The 16092-nt window shown below is 39.8% G+C and overlaps 1 pseudogene; it reads left to right on the forward strand.

Annotated features, from left to right (window-relative positions):
- The first annotated feature begins 8096 nt into the window (after positions 1–8096).
- LOC119545165 overlaps positions 8097–16092 on the forward strand; it is a 158403-nt pseudogene continuing 150407 nt past the window's right edge.

A 16092-nucleotide genomic window follows, 5' to 3' on the forward strand; every position in this document is an offset into this window, starting at 1 on the left:
CAGGGGAATTCTACCAAACTTTCCAGAAAGAACTGACACCAATCTTACTCAAAATCTTTCAAAACATTGAAGAAAATGGAACACTACCTAACTCATTTTATGAAGCTAACATCAATCTAATACCAAAACCAGGCAAAGATGCTATGAAAAAGGAAATCTACTGGCCAATCTCCCTAATGAATATAGATGCAAAAATCCTCAACAAAATACTTGCAAATGGAATCCAAAGACACATTAAAAAAATCATACACCATGACCAAGTGGGGTTCATTCCAGGCATGCAAGGATGGTTCAACATAAGAAAATCAATCAATGTATTACAACACATTAAAAATTCAAAAGGGAAAAATCAAATGATCATCTCAATAGATGCTGAAAAAGCATTTGACAAAATCCAACATCCGTTTTTGATAAAAACACTTCAAAAGGTAGGAATTGAAGCAAACTTCCTCAATACAATAAAGAGCATATATGAAAAACCCACAGCCAGCATAGTACTCAATGGTGAGAGACTGAAAGCCTTCCCTCTAAGATCAGGAACAAGACAAGGATGCCCGCTGTCACCACTGTTATTCAACATTGTGCTGGAAGTGCTAGCCAGGGCAATCCGGCAAGACAAAGAAATAAAAGGCATCCAAATTGGAAAAGAAGAAGTAAAACTGTCATTGTTTGCAGATGATATAATCTTATATCTGGAAAACCCTGAGAAATCGATGATACAGCTACTAGAGCTAATAAACAAATTTAGCAAAGTAGCGGGATACAAGGTTAATGCACATAAGTCAGTAATGTTTCTATATGCTAGAAATGAACAAACTGAAGAGACACTCAAGAAAAAGATACCATTTTCAATAGTAACTAAAAAAATCAAGTACCTAGGAATAAACTTAACCAAAGATGTAAAAGACCTATACAAAGAAAACTACGTAACTCTACTAAAAGAAATAGAAGGGGACCTTAAAAGATGGAAAAATATTCCATGTTCATGGATAGGAAGGCTAAATGTCATTAAGATGTCAATTCTACCCAAACTCATCTACAGATTCAATGCAATCCCAATCAAAATTCCAACAACCTACTTTGCAGACTTGGAAAAGCTAGTTATCAAATTTATTTGGAAAGGGAAGATGCCTCAAATTGCTAAAGACACTCTAAAAAAGAAAAACAAAGTGGGAGGACTTACACTCCCTGACTTTGAAACTTATTATAAAGCCACAGTTGCCATAACAGCATGGTACTGGCACAAAGATAGACATATAGATCAATGGAATCGAATTGAGAATTCAGAGATAGACCCTCAGATCTACGGCCAACTGATCTTTGATAAGGCCCCCAAAGTCACTGAACTGAGTTATAATGGTCTATTCAACAAATGGGGCTGGAAGAGTTGGATATCCATATCCAAAAGAATGAAAGAGGACCCCTACCTCACACCCTACACAAAAATTAACTCAAAATTGACGAAAGATCTCAATATAAAAGAAAGTACCATAAAACTCCTAGAAGATATGTAGGAAAACATCTTCAAGACCTTGTATTAGGCGGCCACTTCCTAGACTTTACACCCAAAGCACAAGCAACGAAAGAAAAAAATAGATAAATGGGAACTCCTCAAGCTTAGAAGTTTCTGCACCTCAAAGGAATTTCTCAAAAAGTTAAAGAGGCAGCCAACTCAATGGGAAAAAATTTTTGGAAACCATGTATCTGACAAAAGACTGATATTTTGCATATATAAAAAATCCTACAACTCAATGACAATAGTACAGACAGCCCAATTATAAAATGGGCAAAAGATCTGAAAAGACAGTTCTCTGAAGTGGAAATACAAATGGCCAAGAAACACATGAAAAAATGTTCAGCTTCACTAGCTATTAGAGAGATGCAAATTAAGACCACAATGAGATACCATCTAACACCTATTAGAGTGGCTGCCATTAACAAACAGGAAACTGCAAATGCTGGAGGGGATGTGGAGAAATTGGAACTCTTATTCATTGTTGGTGGGACTGTATAATGGTTCAGCCACTCTGGAATTCAGTCTGGCAGTTCCTTAGAAAACTAGATATAGAGTTACCATTCGATCCAGCGATTGCACTTCTCAGTATATACCCGGACGATCGGAAAGCACTGACACGAACAGATATCTGCACGCCAATGTTCGTAGCAGCATTATTCACAATTGCCAAGAGATGGAAACAACCCAAATGTCCTTCAACAGATGAGTGGATAAATAAAATGTGGTATATACACATGATGGAATACTACACGGCAGTAAGAAGGAACGACCTCGTGAAACATATGACAACGTGGATGAACCTTGAAGACATAATGCTGAGTAAAATAAGCCAGGCACAGAAAGAGAAATATTATATGCTACCACTAATGTGAACTTTGAAAAATGTAAAATGAATGGTTTATAATGTAGAATGTAGGGGAACTAGCAATAGAGAGAATTAAGGAAGGGGTAACAGTAATCCAAGAAGAACAGATATGCTATTTAACATTCTGGGGATGCCCAGGAATGACTATGTTCTGTTAATTTCTGATGGCTATAGTAGGAACAAGTTCACAGAAATGTTGCTATATTATGTAACTTTCTTGGGGTAAAGTAGGAACAGGTTGGAAGTAAAGCAGTTATCTTAGGTTAGTTGTCTTTTTCTTACTCCCTTGTTATGGTCTCTTTGAAATGTTCTTGTATTGTATGTTTTTCTTTTTTTTTTCTTTTCTTTTTTTTAAATTTTTTTTTAAATTTTTTTTTCCATACAGTTGATTTAAAAAGGAAAAAAAGGTCAAAAAAAAAAAGGGGGAAAAGACAAGGAAAAAAAGATGTAGTGCCCCCTTGAGGAGCCTGTGGATAATGCAGGGGTATTGGCCTATCCCACCTCAATGGTTGCTAATATGACCACAGACATAGAGAACTGGTGGTTTGATGGGTTGAGCCCTCTACTGTAGGGTTTACCCTTGGGAAGACGGTTGCTGCAAAGGAGAGGCTAGGCCTCCCTATAATTGTGCCTGAGAGCCTCCTCCCGAATGCCTCTTTGTTGCTCAGATGTGGCCCTCTTTCTCTAGCTAAGCCAACTTGAAAGGTGAAATCACTGCCCTCCCCCCTATGTGGGATCAGACACCCAGGGGAGTGAATCTCCCTGGCAACGTGGAATATGACTCCCGGGGAGGAAGGTAGAGCTGGCATCGTGGGATGGAGAACATTTTCTTGACCAAAAAGGGGATGTGAAAGGAAATGAAATAAGCTTCAGTAGCAGAGAGATTCCAAAAGGAGCTGAGAGGTCACTCTGGTGGGCACTCTTACGCACACTTTAGACAACCCTTTTTAGGTTCTAAAGAATTGGGGTAGCTGGTGGTGGATACCTGAAACTATCAAACTACGACCCAGAGCCCATGAATCTCAAAGACAATTGTATAAAATTGTAGCTTATGAGGGGTGACAATGGGATTGGGAAAACCATAAGGACCACACTCCACTTTGTCTAGTTTATGGATGGATGAGTAGAAACATAGGGGAAGGAAACAAACAAACAAACCGACAAAGGTACCCAGTGTTCTTTTTTTACTTCAATTGCTCTTTTTCACTTTAATTATTATTCTTATTATTTTTGTGTGTGTGCTAATGAAGGTGTCAGGGATTGATTTAAATGATGAATGTACAACTATGTAATGGTACTGTGAACAATGGAATGTACGATTTGTTCTGTATGACTGCATGGTATGTGAATATATCTCAATAAGATGAAGACTGAAAAAAAAAGAGAGATGGGAAATTGTCATTGATTATTTCCTCTATTATTGCTTCTGCCCCTTTTCCCTTCTCTTTTTCTTCTGGGACACCCATGACATGTACATTCATGTGTTTCATGTTGTCATTCAATTCCCTGAGCTGTTGCTCATATTTTTCCATTCTTTTCCTTGTCTGTTCTTTTGTGTGTAGGCTTTCAGGTGCCTTGTTCTCCAGTTCCTCAGTGTTTTCTTCTGCCTCTTGAGATCTGCTGTTCTATGTCTCTATTGTTTCTGTGTTATGCCTTTCATTTCCATAGATTCTGCCAGTTGTTTTTTTGAACTTTAATTTCCACCTTATATTCGCCCAGTGTTTTCATTATATGCTTTATCTCTTTTGCCATATCTTCTTTAAACTTTTTGAATTGATTTAGCATTAGTTGTTTCAATTCCAGTTGAAGTGTAAGTTTGTTCCTTTGACAGGGCCATAACTTCATTTTTCTTAGTGTAGGTTGCAGTTTTCTGTTGTCTAGGCATCTGGTTTCCTTGGTTACCCCAATCCGGTTTTCCCAGACCAGAATGGGCTCAAATCTCAGAAGGAGTCAATATTCAGTATCGGGTCTCCCTGAGGGTGTGTCTTAGAAGGTTGCCACACCCTGTGAGGCCTCAAGCCACTGTGCTTTTCCTAATCTGCCCAGCAGGTGGTGCCTGTCAGCCTGTAGCTCCTGACTAGTGTAAGGAGGTGTGGCTCCCTTAGTCCTTAGTTTCTGTTTGGCTGTTTTTCCCCAGGCTCTGGGGTCTGGTTCTGAATGGGAGGCCAGGAGTAGAGCTGGGCACTATCTCCTTCTTCTTAGGGAAGATACACCCCCTTAGGAGTTATCATCTGTATTTAAATAGGCTCTTTGTCTTTCTGACTCTGCTGTCTCCACCCTTGTCTGGGTCAGAGAGCTGCAAACTGAAAATGGCTGTGGCTTTCTCCACTGAGCTGCCCAGGCTGAGAGAGAGAAAAAGGGACAGAGAACCCCCCTTCAGGACTAGTTCACAGTTCCCCCAGCTTCACCCACTGTCCAGAGATAGCACCCAGTCCTTTGGGCTGGCTCTTTAAGGTCAGTCATCACTAAAAGCCTCTGCCTGCTTGCTGGGGATTTGTAACTTGTATTGAGCAGTCCACATTTGTTAATCAGAACCCCAGTTGGCGTTGGACTGAGGTATATACACCTGTTCAGAGAGTGCTGCCCTCTATCACAGCGAGGTCTTGCAGTTCAGACTGCCATGGCGGAAGGGCTCTTGGCACAGGTCCACAATCTTTACTTACAGATTTTATGCTGTGATTTCAGGCATTCCTCCCAATCCAGGCTGATGTATGATGTGTGGACAGTCACATTTGTCCCCCAACAGATATTCCAGATTATTTACTAGTCATTCCTGGTTGTTTATTAGTTTTTCTAGTGGAACTAGCTAACTTCCACTCCTCTCTATGCTGCTGTCTTCTTTCTCCCTCCTGCTTAATTTAATTTTAAATTAAGAAAGCCCCTTAATTTGGAGCAGTGTGTTGTTATAGGAAGTGGGGGAGGGTAATTAAATGGAAGTGTCATTTGTAAAATGTCAGCAGATTCTGACACCTTTTTAAGCCAAAGAAAATGCTGATGGACCAAAATAGTCAAGAAAACTTCTTGCAAGGCTAATTTAACCAAAAGCATGATTTATGACAAGACAAACAAAAACGGAAATCTCTTTGTACTCCATCTGGGAGTTTCTGAATAAAATTACAGATGCAAATTATGCTCACAGTCTGAAAATTCATCAATCCATTCTGGTTTGTCTTTCTGCACTAACTCTCCCTCCTCAAACCACCATAATGTGTGGCCTTTTTTGATGACATTGATTACCCTTATCTTAAAAGATATGGCTCTGTTGATAGACATAGATTCATAACAGACATTCCAAGCAGCTAAGCGGTGTTACAGAATTGAGCACTGAAAAGTTTTCTCTCAGTGATTTACAATTTGGTGCTTTTCAGTAGTTACCACCACCAGATGGGTGTTTTATTTTTTCTTGGGTTTACAGGACACAATGCTTAGGTCTGTAGATGATTTGAGTAGATCACATTGCTCATCTCTTTATCTTCAAACAAGTAGCTTCTCTTTTTCTCCTGAAGGAGCAAAAAGACACTACATTACATTAGGCTAGTAACCCACTTCTCTTATTCTCATTCTAGGAATCTTTAGTAAACTGGGATTGTAGGGGAGTGGCATGTGTTTGTGTGCAAGTGTGAGTAAAGAGAAAATGACACTGAAATATACAAGCATTTATATACATCCATAAACCATTTTTTACTTCTCAGACTGGCAAAAACCTAAAAAGTTTGATGACACACTCTTTTGGCAAGGCTGTAGGGAAGCAGGCACTTACATATTTCTGGTGTGAATATAAAATTGTTCCAACCCATATGGAAGGCATTTTGGCAATAACCATAAAATTTATAAATGCATGTACCCTTGCAGTCAGCAATTCCATTCATGGGAATTTTTTCTACAAGTAAACTTGGACCCTTGTGAAATAATGCTCATATGAGGTTACTCATTGTCATTTTTTACAATACAGAAGATGCCAATCAACTCTATGAAGCGTAGTAAGGAGAATGAAAACAGGTTCTATTAAAATAGTAAAAAAGATTTCTAATACCTATTATCGAATGTAGCAAAGATGCAAAGCAATGAGTAATAGAGCATCTTTTGAATAAAAGGAGGGGAGAATAAGAAAATGCATTTGAATTTGCTATTTTTACAGTAAAAACTTTGAAGAATATTCAAGAACCTAATAAAAATTGTTACTTAAGGTGGCAAAGGCCGGGGCAGAATTGAATAAAGGACAGGGGTGGGAGGGAGAAAGATGTAACTGGATTAGTGTTGAAAAGAATTTTTAATAGCACTATTCAGAAAATAATTGATATATATTTAGAACCAGAATCTACTTTGAAGGGATGTGAAGTTCAAAAGAAAATCTTAAGGCACTATTAATTTGCTGTCTTAGATCATTTTTATGAGTTGAAGGATTCATTGCATCACTGATGATTTATTCCAGATTCCTTATTAAATAGTGTCTACTGTATGTCTTGCTCTGTGATTGGTGCATGATGTGAAGCAGGAAACACTTGACATTCTCTTTCTAGCACCAAAATATGCTCAGACATAGGATCCTATGATCCATGCAAACCTCACCTGGTACCGCCCTATCAAAATATCAATCTTTCATGCAATTTGACTCACTCCACTGATTCATTTGACTGTCACCTTCCTCCACCCATCCTCTCTACTCCACTTTGGATAGTCTCACTTTAACTCTGACTCCATCTGACTTAATTCCAATCTTATTGAGCCCTGACATGGCGAGCTACTTTCTGATGACCTGGGTGGTTGGCCTCTTCTGTTCCTACAATCTCAGGCAATGGCCCCTCATGCCTACCTGTTTCAGCTTTTCCTGGAGGCAGCACCTCCCATGGATCTGCTGCCACCATCCTCCTTCCTGTATTCTCCCGCAAGAGCTCACTCATGGATGGGGAAGGCTGGATGGCCCTGAGCTCTGACATGATGACAGAAGCCCTCAGACTGGGGAAAGGAGCAAACAGAACTTTCATCTGCTCATACCCAGTATCGTGGACTAACTCTGGCAGACTGAGTCTCTCCTGGTGCCTATAGAGGCTGCCCAGAGGTGACGAAACTTTGAGTACCTGCTGCCAATGACCAAAGAGAGGAGAGTGGAAGTTAGGTCCCAAGAGCATCCAGCCACAAAATAGCCAAGCCACCAAGGTTAAAGATGCTGCAGTTGAAGTAAGAATTCCATCAAGTGCCAAGGAGTCCAGAGGGATAGTGAAGGCTGAAGAGTCCTCTTGTCTTCAACTAAGATTAGGGCACATCTTTAAATACAGTGAGCTGGGAAACTCCCCCAAATTAAATTTCATCCCAACTGGAGAGAATGGCAACCCCAGGAGACTCAAAACAAAAGACCTCCAAGCAGGGGAAACTGGATTAGGCCTCCTACTTTTCAGCTCCCTGCTCAGGACAAGGTATGGGCAGAGAGCACTGTGAGGAAACCTCCCAGTTCCTGCTACAGAAGAGACTGGGTCCTCCCAAAAGTCAACTTAGAACTAAGATTGGGAGTTTGTTTCACTGGCTTTTACCCCGGAAGAAAGGCAAAGAGTGAGAAGCTTCCCTGCCATGAGCCCTGTCAAGGGCAGCCTCTGTGCAGAGCCCAGGACCAGGGGACAACAGAGCTGCTTTTATGGGCAGTAAGATGCTGGAGATTAGGAGAACAAGAGAGCCGATGGACAGAACTCAGAGAGGGAAGTGGGGCTTTGTATCGAACTCATGCTTGGACAGCAGAAGGGACAGGCAGATCCCATCGTGGGACGTCCCTGCAGCCTTCAGGTGGCTTCTGAAATTTTCTTCAGAGAGAAGCAGATTAGAGACAGAGAGAGATGTTTTAAGGAAATCCTGAAATCTCACAGCCAACAATTATGGCTAAAGCATCCTCCTTCTCAGCCCCAGGGATCTGTGTCCCCATCCAGCCCCAGCCAGGATGCACCAAGGTGCCTGGAACTTCAGTGCAGCATCTCTACTTTTGGGAAAGTGGGTTTCATTGCCAACCAGAAAGTCCTCCTTCAACCCCATTCAGGAGGAAAATTTTGCTCAAAGAAATGTCCCCACCCAGTTTCAGCAACTCCTTTAATTCTCAGGAGCACATCTAATGAAGATGAACTCTGATCTTTGTGATTTATAATATTTATCCTTCACAAATACTTGTGTTCCTTACAGTAACTCTGTGTGTCCTTTGTCTGTGTCATGGTTTGAGTTGGGTTTGGGAATCCTGGGAGCTTGGACATTGAAAAGGAAGGGGTCAGCTTCGGCTTTAACTGAGAGCCTGCTTTGGCTCCTCAAGGTCAGCCGGGCACACAGAGGGAGGTTTAGAGGGGATTCGCTCACCCACCACCATCCAGAAATCCTGCATTTCAACCTCTGAACATGACTTTTGAGGATTTCATCTAAAAAGCCCAATAGCCTTAGAAGTCTGAGCTGAAGTTAGTTAGTTATTTTTCTGGTTCGCAGCACAGGTTTGGGTCTCCTTAGGGAGGCCAAGGGGAAGTTCAGGGACTTGGAGCAGCTGCCTCCGCAAGCCTCCCTGAGCATCAGGATCTGTTTCTTTCTTCCATTGGAGGAGTTTAGGATGGTGCTGATTATCACACAAGTTTAGAGAGTGAGGTAATTCTTCAGTGTGGGAGGGAATTTAGGTTGAAAGTGATAGGAGGTCATTGCTTCTCTCTGCAGGTATTTCTAATCTGTACCTTTAACTTACTTTAGGTAATTTACATTTGTCATAGGATAATTTACCAAGCTAGGAATTGCTGGCTCCATTCCCCGCAGGGGGACTCCAGAAGGAGGAAAAGTTGACTTTCTCCTTTTGACTTCTAGAAAGTTCTGTGCTTCTGGTCTCAGAGCTTGTTGATAGCTTATATTTCTCCTGGCCCTAAACAAGTTGTTAGGCACCTGCTGTACATCCCTATCAAGGTGGTCATATAGGAGCAGACTTAGCTGAGTGTTCCTGTGAGGAAGGAGATGGAGTATGAGGAGGGTTGCTCCAGGGACATGAGTAAAAGGATGTGGGGATGAGTTCCACAAGTTGAAGGGCTGTAGGAGACCATGAGACTGATGTTTTTGCTGGAGTAGGTAAGCAGGACAATACCATTTTATCCCCTAATGTGTTGCACTCAAAGAATAGCTGTCCTAGGTTTCTTGTATAGCAAGTAAATGGTTCTATAGGCTTCTGGGAGGTTTCACAGTACAGGGTGCTCTGATCTTGAAGGGGCCTGAAACGTGTTTCCCTTTACCAGCCCTTCCAAATGGTGTTACTGCACTGGATCAAAGTGTGGTAATTTGTTAAGGTCAGAAATAAGCCTATCAAATGCTAGATGCCACCTGTAGTGGTTTGAAGCTGTTAAGTACCCTGGAAGAGGCCAGGTTCTTAATCCATTCCTGTGGGAGCAGACCTGTTATGGGTGGGACCTTTCGATCAGGTTATTTAGACTGAGATGTGACCTGCCTCATTCAGGATGGGTCTTGATCCCGTACTGGAGTGCTTTATAAGAGGATGAAACACATATAGAAGCTAGAGATGAGATTAAGAGAAGCTCCTGGAAAAAAGCCCCAGAGAAGCTGAGAGGAAAGGTGGAGAAACCAGAAGCTGAAGCAATAAAACCCAGGAAAGAAGGACCAACAGACGCCAGCCATGTGCCTTCTCATGTGACAGAGGAGCCCCAGATGCCAGCAGCCTGTCTTCAGGGCCCAGGTACCATTCTGTTGATGCCTTGAGTTGGACATTTTCATGGCTTAAGAACTGCAATTGTAAGTTAAATCCCCATTGTAAAAGAAATATACTATTTCTGGTATATTACATTCTGTCAGCTTTAGCAAACCCAAACACCACCTCAGGAGAACAATGAGTTTCCTGTGGGGTGTTGGTCTGGCTTATAACTGCCTTTGGGCAGATTGATGTTGGAAATACCAAAGTAACTTAAGCTGTCGCTTTAAGACTGTTTTATTCCTCATTAATTTTGTCATTAAATACTTGTGCAGTATCTATAGAGGGCCAGGCTTTGCTCCTGGTGCTAGGATCATGACCAGCATAAATTGCAGGGCTCAGTGCAAAATGAAACTATGGGAACCCTTGTTCAAAAAGCCGGAAAAAAAAGTGTTGTTAAAGATACTAAAGCATAAAACTTTTCCTTTATTCTGTGGCCTCTCAACATCCTGTGGTGCTTTTTATTTGCTATTTTATGTTGTTCTAAATAGGGAAATATTAAAAATTTTAATTTGTGCATAAATGTTGCCATTCATCTTCATATTTTGCAATTCCAGTTTTAAGTGCAAATATAAGAGCATTTAACTCATATACAGAATCACCAAAATAACGTAATTTGTATTTTGTAGCTTGAGCACACCTGTGTTTCATTCTTAGCAGAACAGAGGAAATCCTGAACAAAAGTAACTCAGCTGTCTTTATATCATGTCTTCATATGCACACACTCTACCAACCCACTCTACCTTTACTTTGCTGATAAATAAGAAAGCACTGTGTGCCAGTTTGGACACATTATGTCTCCCACAAAAGCCATGATCTTTTTTTTTTTTTTTTTTTTTTTTTTTTAATCATCATTTTATTGAGATATATTCACATACCACGCAGTCATACAAAACAAATTGTACTTTCGATTGTTTACAGTACCATTACATAGTTGTACATTCATCACCTAAATCAATCCCTGACACCTTCATTAGCATACACACAAAAATAACAAGAATAATAATTAGAGTGAAAAAGAGCAATTGAAGTAAAAAAGAACACTGGGTACCTTTGTCTGTCTGTTTCCCTCCCCTACTTTTCTACACATCCATCCATAAACTAGACAAAGTGGTGTTTGGTCCTTATGGCTTTCCCAATCCCATTGTCACCCCTCATAAGCTACATTTTTATACAACTGTCTTCGAGATTCATGGGTTCTGGGTTGTAGTTTGATAGTTTCAGGTATCCACCACCAGCTACCCCAATTCTTTAGAACCTAAAAAGGGTTGTCTAAAGTGTGCATAAGAGTGCCCACCAGAGTGACCTCTCAGCTCCTTTTGGAATCTCTCTGCCACTGAAGCTTATTTCATTTCCTTTCACATCCCCCTTTTGGTCAAGAAGATGTTCTCCGTCCCACGGTGCCAGGTCTACATTCCTCCCTGGGAGTCATATTCCACGTTGCCAGGGAGATTCACTTCCCTGGGTGTCTGATCCCACGTAGGGGGGAGGGCAGTGATTTCACCTTTCAAGTTGGCTTAGCCAGAGAGAGAGGGCCACATCTGAGCAACAAAGAGGCATTCAGGAGGAGACTCTTAGGCACAAATATAGGGAGGCCTAGCCTCTCCTTTGCAGCAACCGTCTTCCCAAGGGTAAAACTTATGGTAGAGGGCTCAACCCATCAAACCACCCGTCCCCCATGTCTGTGGTCATGTTAGCAACCATGGAGGTGGGGTAGGCGAATACCCCTGCATTCTCCACAGGCTCCTCAAGGGGGCACTACATCTTTTTTTTTTTTTTTTTTTTTTTTCCCTTGTTTGTCTTTTTTCTTTTTTTTTTTTTTTTTTTTTTTTTTTTTTAACTTTCCCTTCTTTTTTCAAATCACCTGTATGAGAAAAAAAGTTAAAAAGAAAACAAACATACAATAAAAGAGCATTTCAAAGAGACCATAGCAAGGGAGTAAGAAAAAGACAACTAACCTAAGATAACTGCTTAACTTCCAACATGTTCCTACTTTACCCCAAGAAAGTTACATAATATAGCAACATTTCAGTGAACTTGTTCCTACTACAACCATCAGAAATTAACAGACCATAGTCATTTCTGGGCATCCCCAGAACGTTAAATAGCTTATCTGTTCTTCCTGGATTATTGTTCCCCCTTCCTTAATTGCTCTCTACTGCTAGTTCCCCTACATTCTACATTATAAACCATTTGTTTTACATTTTTCAAAGTTCACATTAGTGGTAGCATATAATATTTCTCTTTTTGTGCCTGGCTTATTTCGCTCAGCATTATGTCTTCAAGGTTCATCCATGTTGTCATATGTTTCACCAGATCGTTCCTTCTTACTGCCGCGTAGTATTCCATCGTGTGTATATACCACATTTTATTTATCCACTCATCTGTTGAAGGACATTTGGGTTGTTTCCATCTCTTGGCAATTGTGAATAATGCTGCTATGAACATTGGCGTGCAGATATCTGTTCGTGTCACTGCTTTCCGATCTTCCGGGTATATACCGAGGAGTGCAATCGCTGGATCGAATGGTAGCTCTATATCTAGTTTTCTAAGGAACTGCCAGACTGACTTCCAGAGTGGCTGAACCATTATACAGTCCCACCAACAATGAATAAGAGTTCCAATTTCTCCACATCCCCTCCAGCATTTGTAGTTTCCTGTTTGTTTAATGGCAGCCATTCTAACCGGTGTTAGATGGTATCTCATTGTGGTCTTAATTTGCATCTCTCTAATAGCTAGTGAAGCTGAACATTTTTTCATGTGTTTCTTGGTCATTTGTATTTCCTCTTCAGAGAACTGTCTTTTCATATCTTTTGCCCATTTTATAATTGGGCTGTCTGTACTATTGTCATTGAGTTGTAGGATTTCTTTGTATATGCAAGATATCAGTCTTTTGTCAGATACATGGTTTCCAAAAATTTTTTCCCATTGAGTTGGCTGCCTCTTTACCTTTTTGAGAAATTCCTTTGAGGTGCAGAAACTTCTAAGCTTGAGGAGTTCCCATTTATCTATTTTCTCTTTTGTTGCTTGTGCTTTGGGTGTAAAGTCTAGGAAGTGGCCTCCTAATACAAGGTCTTGAAGATGTTTTCCTACATTATCTTCTAGGAGTTTTATGGTACTTTCTTTTATATTGAGATCTTTGGTCCATTTTGAGTTAATTTTTGTGTAGGGGGTGAGGTAGGGGTCCTCTTTCATTCTTTTGGATATGGATATCCAACTCTCCCAGCCCCATTTGTTGAAAAGACCATTATGGCTCAGTTCGGTGACTTTGGGGGCCTTATCAAAGATCAGTCGGCCATAGATCTGAGGGTCTATCTCTGAATTCTCAATTCGATTCCATTGATCTATATGTCTATCTTTGTGCCAGTACCATGCTGTCTTGGCAACTGTGGCTTTATAATAAGCTTCAAAGTCAGGGAGTGTAAGTCCTCCCACTTCGTTTTTCTTTTTTAGAGTGTCTTTAGCAATTCGAGGCATCTTCCCTTTCCAAATAAATTTGATAACTAGCTTTTCCAAGTCTGCAAAGTAGGTTGTTGGAATTTTGATTGGGATTGCATTGAATCTGTAGATGAGTTTGGGTAGAATTGACATCTTAATGACATTTAGCCTTCCTATCCATGAACATGGAATATTTTTCCATCTTTTAAGGTCCCCTTCTATTTCTTTTAGTAGAGTTATGTAGTTTTCTTTGTATAGGTCTTTTACATCTTTGGTTAAGTTGATTCCTAGGTACTTGATTTTTTAGTTGCTATTGAAAATGGTATCTTTTTCTTGAGTGTCTCTTCAGTTTGTTCATTTCTAGCATATAGAAACATTACTGACTTATGTGCATTAATCTTGTATCCCGCTACTTTGCTAAATTTGTTTATTAGCTCTAGTAGGTGTATCGTTGATTTCTCAGGGTTTTCTAGATATAAGATCATATCATCTGCAAACAATGACAGTTTTACTTCTTCTTTTCCAATTTGGATGCCTTTTATTTCTTTGTCTTGCCGGATTGCCCTGGCTAGCACTTCCAGCACAATGTTGAATAACAGTGGTGACAGCGGGCATCCTTGTCTTGTTCCTGATCTTAGAGGGAAGGCTTTCAGTCTCTCACCATTGAGTACTATGCTGGCTGTGGGTTTTTCATATATGCTCTTTATCATGTTGAGGAAGTTTCCTTCAATTCCTACCTTTTGAAGTGTTTTTATCAAAAAGGGATGTTGGATTTTGTCAAATGCTTTTTCAGCATCTATTGAGATGATCAATTGATTTTTCCCTTTCGAGTTTTTAATGTGTTGTAATACATTGATTGTTTTTCTGATGTTGAACCATCCTTGCATGCCTGGAATGAACCCCACTTGGTCATGGTGTATGATTTTTTTAATGTGTCTTTGGATTCGATTTGCAAGTATTTTGTTGAGGATTTTTGCATCTATATTCATTAGGGAGATTGGCCGGTAGTTTTCCTTTTTTGTAGCATCTTTGCCTGGTTTTGGTATTAGATTGATGTTAGCTTCATAAAATGAGTTAGGTAGTGTTCCATTTTTTTCAATGTTTTGAAAGAGTTTGAGTAAGATTGGTGTCAGTTCTTTCTGGAAAGTTTGGTAGAATTCCCCTGTGAAGCCATCTGGCCCTGGGCATTTATTTGTGGGAAGATTTTTGATGACTGATTGGATCTCTTTGCTTGTGATGGGTTGGTTGAGGTCTTCTATTTCTTCTCTGGTCAGTCTAGGTTGTTCATATGTTTCCAGGAAATTGTCCATTTCTTCTACATTATCCAGTTTGTTGCCATACAGTTGTTCATAATATCCTCTTATAATTTTTTTAATTTCTTCAGGATCTGCAGTTATGTCACCTTTTTCATTCATTATTTTGTTTATATGGGTCTTCTCTCTTTTTGATTTTGTCAGTCTAGCTAGGGGCTTGTCAATCTTGTTGATCTTCTCAAAGAACCAACTTTTGGTGATATTTATCCTTTCTATTGTTTTTTTGTTCTCTATGTCATTTATTTCTGCTTTAATCCTTGTTATTTCTTTTCTTGTACTTGGTTTAGGATTGGTTTGCTGTTCATTTTCTAGCTTCTTCAGTTGATCCATTAGTTCTTTGATTTTGGCTCTTTCTTCCTTTTTAATATATGCGTTTAGTGCTATAAATTTCCCCCTTAGCACTGCTTTTGCTGCATCCCATAGGTTTTGGTATGTTGTGTTCTCATTTTCATTCGTCTCTATATATTTAGCAATTTCTCTTGCTATTTCTTCTTTAACCCACTGATTGTTTAGGAGTGTGTTGTTTAACCTCCAGGTATTTGTGAATTTTCTAAGTCTCTGATGGTTATTGACTTCTAATTGTATTCCACTGTGGTCAGAGAATGTGCTTTGAATAATTTCAATCTTTTTAAATTTATTGAGGCTTGTTTTATGTCCCAGCATATGATCTATTCTGGAGAAAGTTCCGTGAGCACTAGAAAAGTATGTGTATCCTGGTGATTTGGGATGTAATGTCCTGTAGATGTCTGTTAAATCTAATTCATTTATCAGATTGTTTAGGTTTTCAATTTCCTTATTGGTCTTCTGTCTGGTTGATCTATCTATAGGAGAGAGTGATGTGTTGAAGTCTCCCACAATTATTGTGGAAACATCAATTGCTTCCTTTAGTTTTGCCAATGTTTCTCTCATGTATTTTGTGGCACCTTGATTGGGTGCATAGACATTTACGATTGTTATTTCTTCTTGCTGAATTGCCCCTTTTATTAGTATGTAGTGGCCTTCTTTGTCTCTCAAAACATCCCTGCATTTGAAGTCTATTTTATCTGAGATTAATATTGCTACACCTGCTTTCTTTTGGCTGTAGCTTGCATGAAATATTTTTTTCCATCCTTTCACTTTCAATTTCTTTGTGTCCCTGTGTCTAAGATGAGTCTCTTGTATGCAACATATTGATGGTTCATTTTTTTTGATCCATTCTGCGAATCTATATCTTTTAATTGGGGAGTTTAATCCATTTACATTCAACGTTAAAACCGTG

The sequence above is a fragment of the Choloepus didactylus genome, chromosome 10, assembly GCF_015220235.1.
Source record: "Choloepus didactylus isolate mChoDid1 chromosome 10, mChoDid1.pri, whole genome shotgun sequence".
Classification (NCBI taxonomy): Eukaryota; Metazoa; Chordata; class Mammalia; order Pilosa; family Megalonychidae; genus Choloepus; species Choloepus didactylus.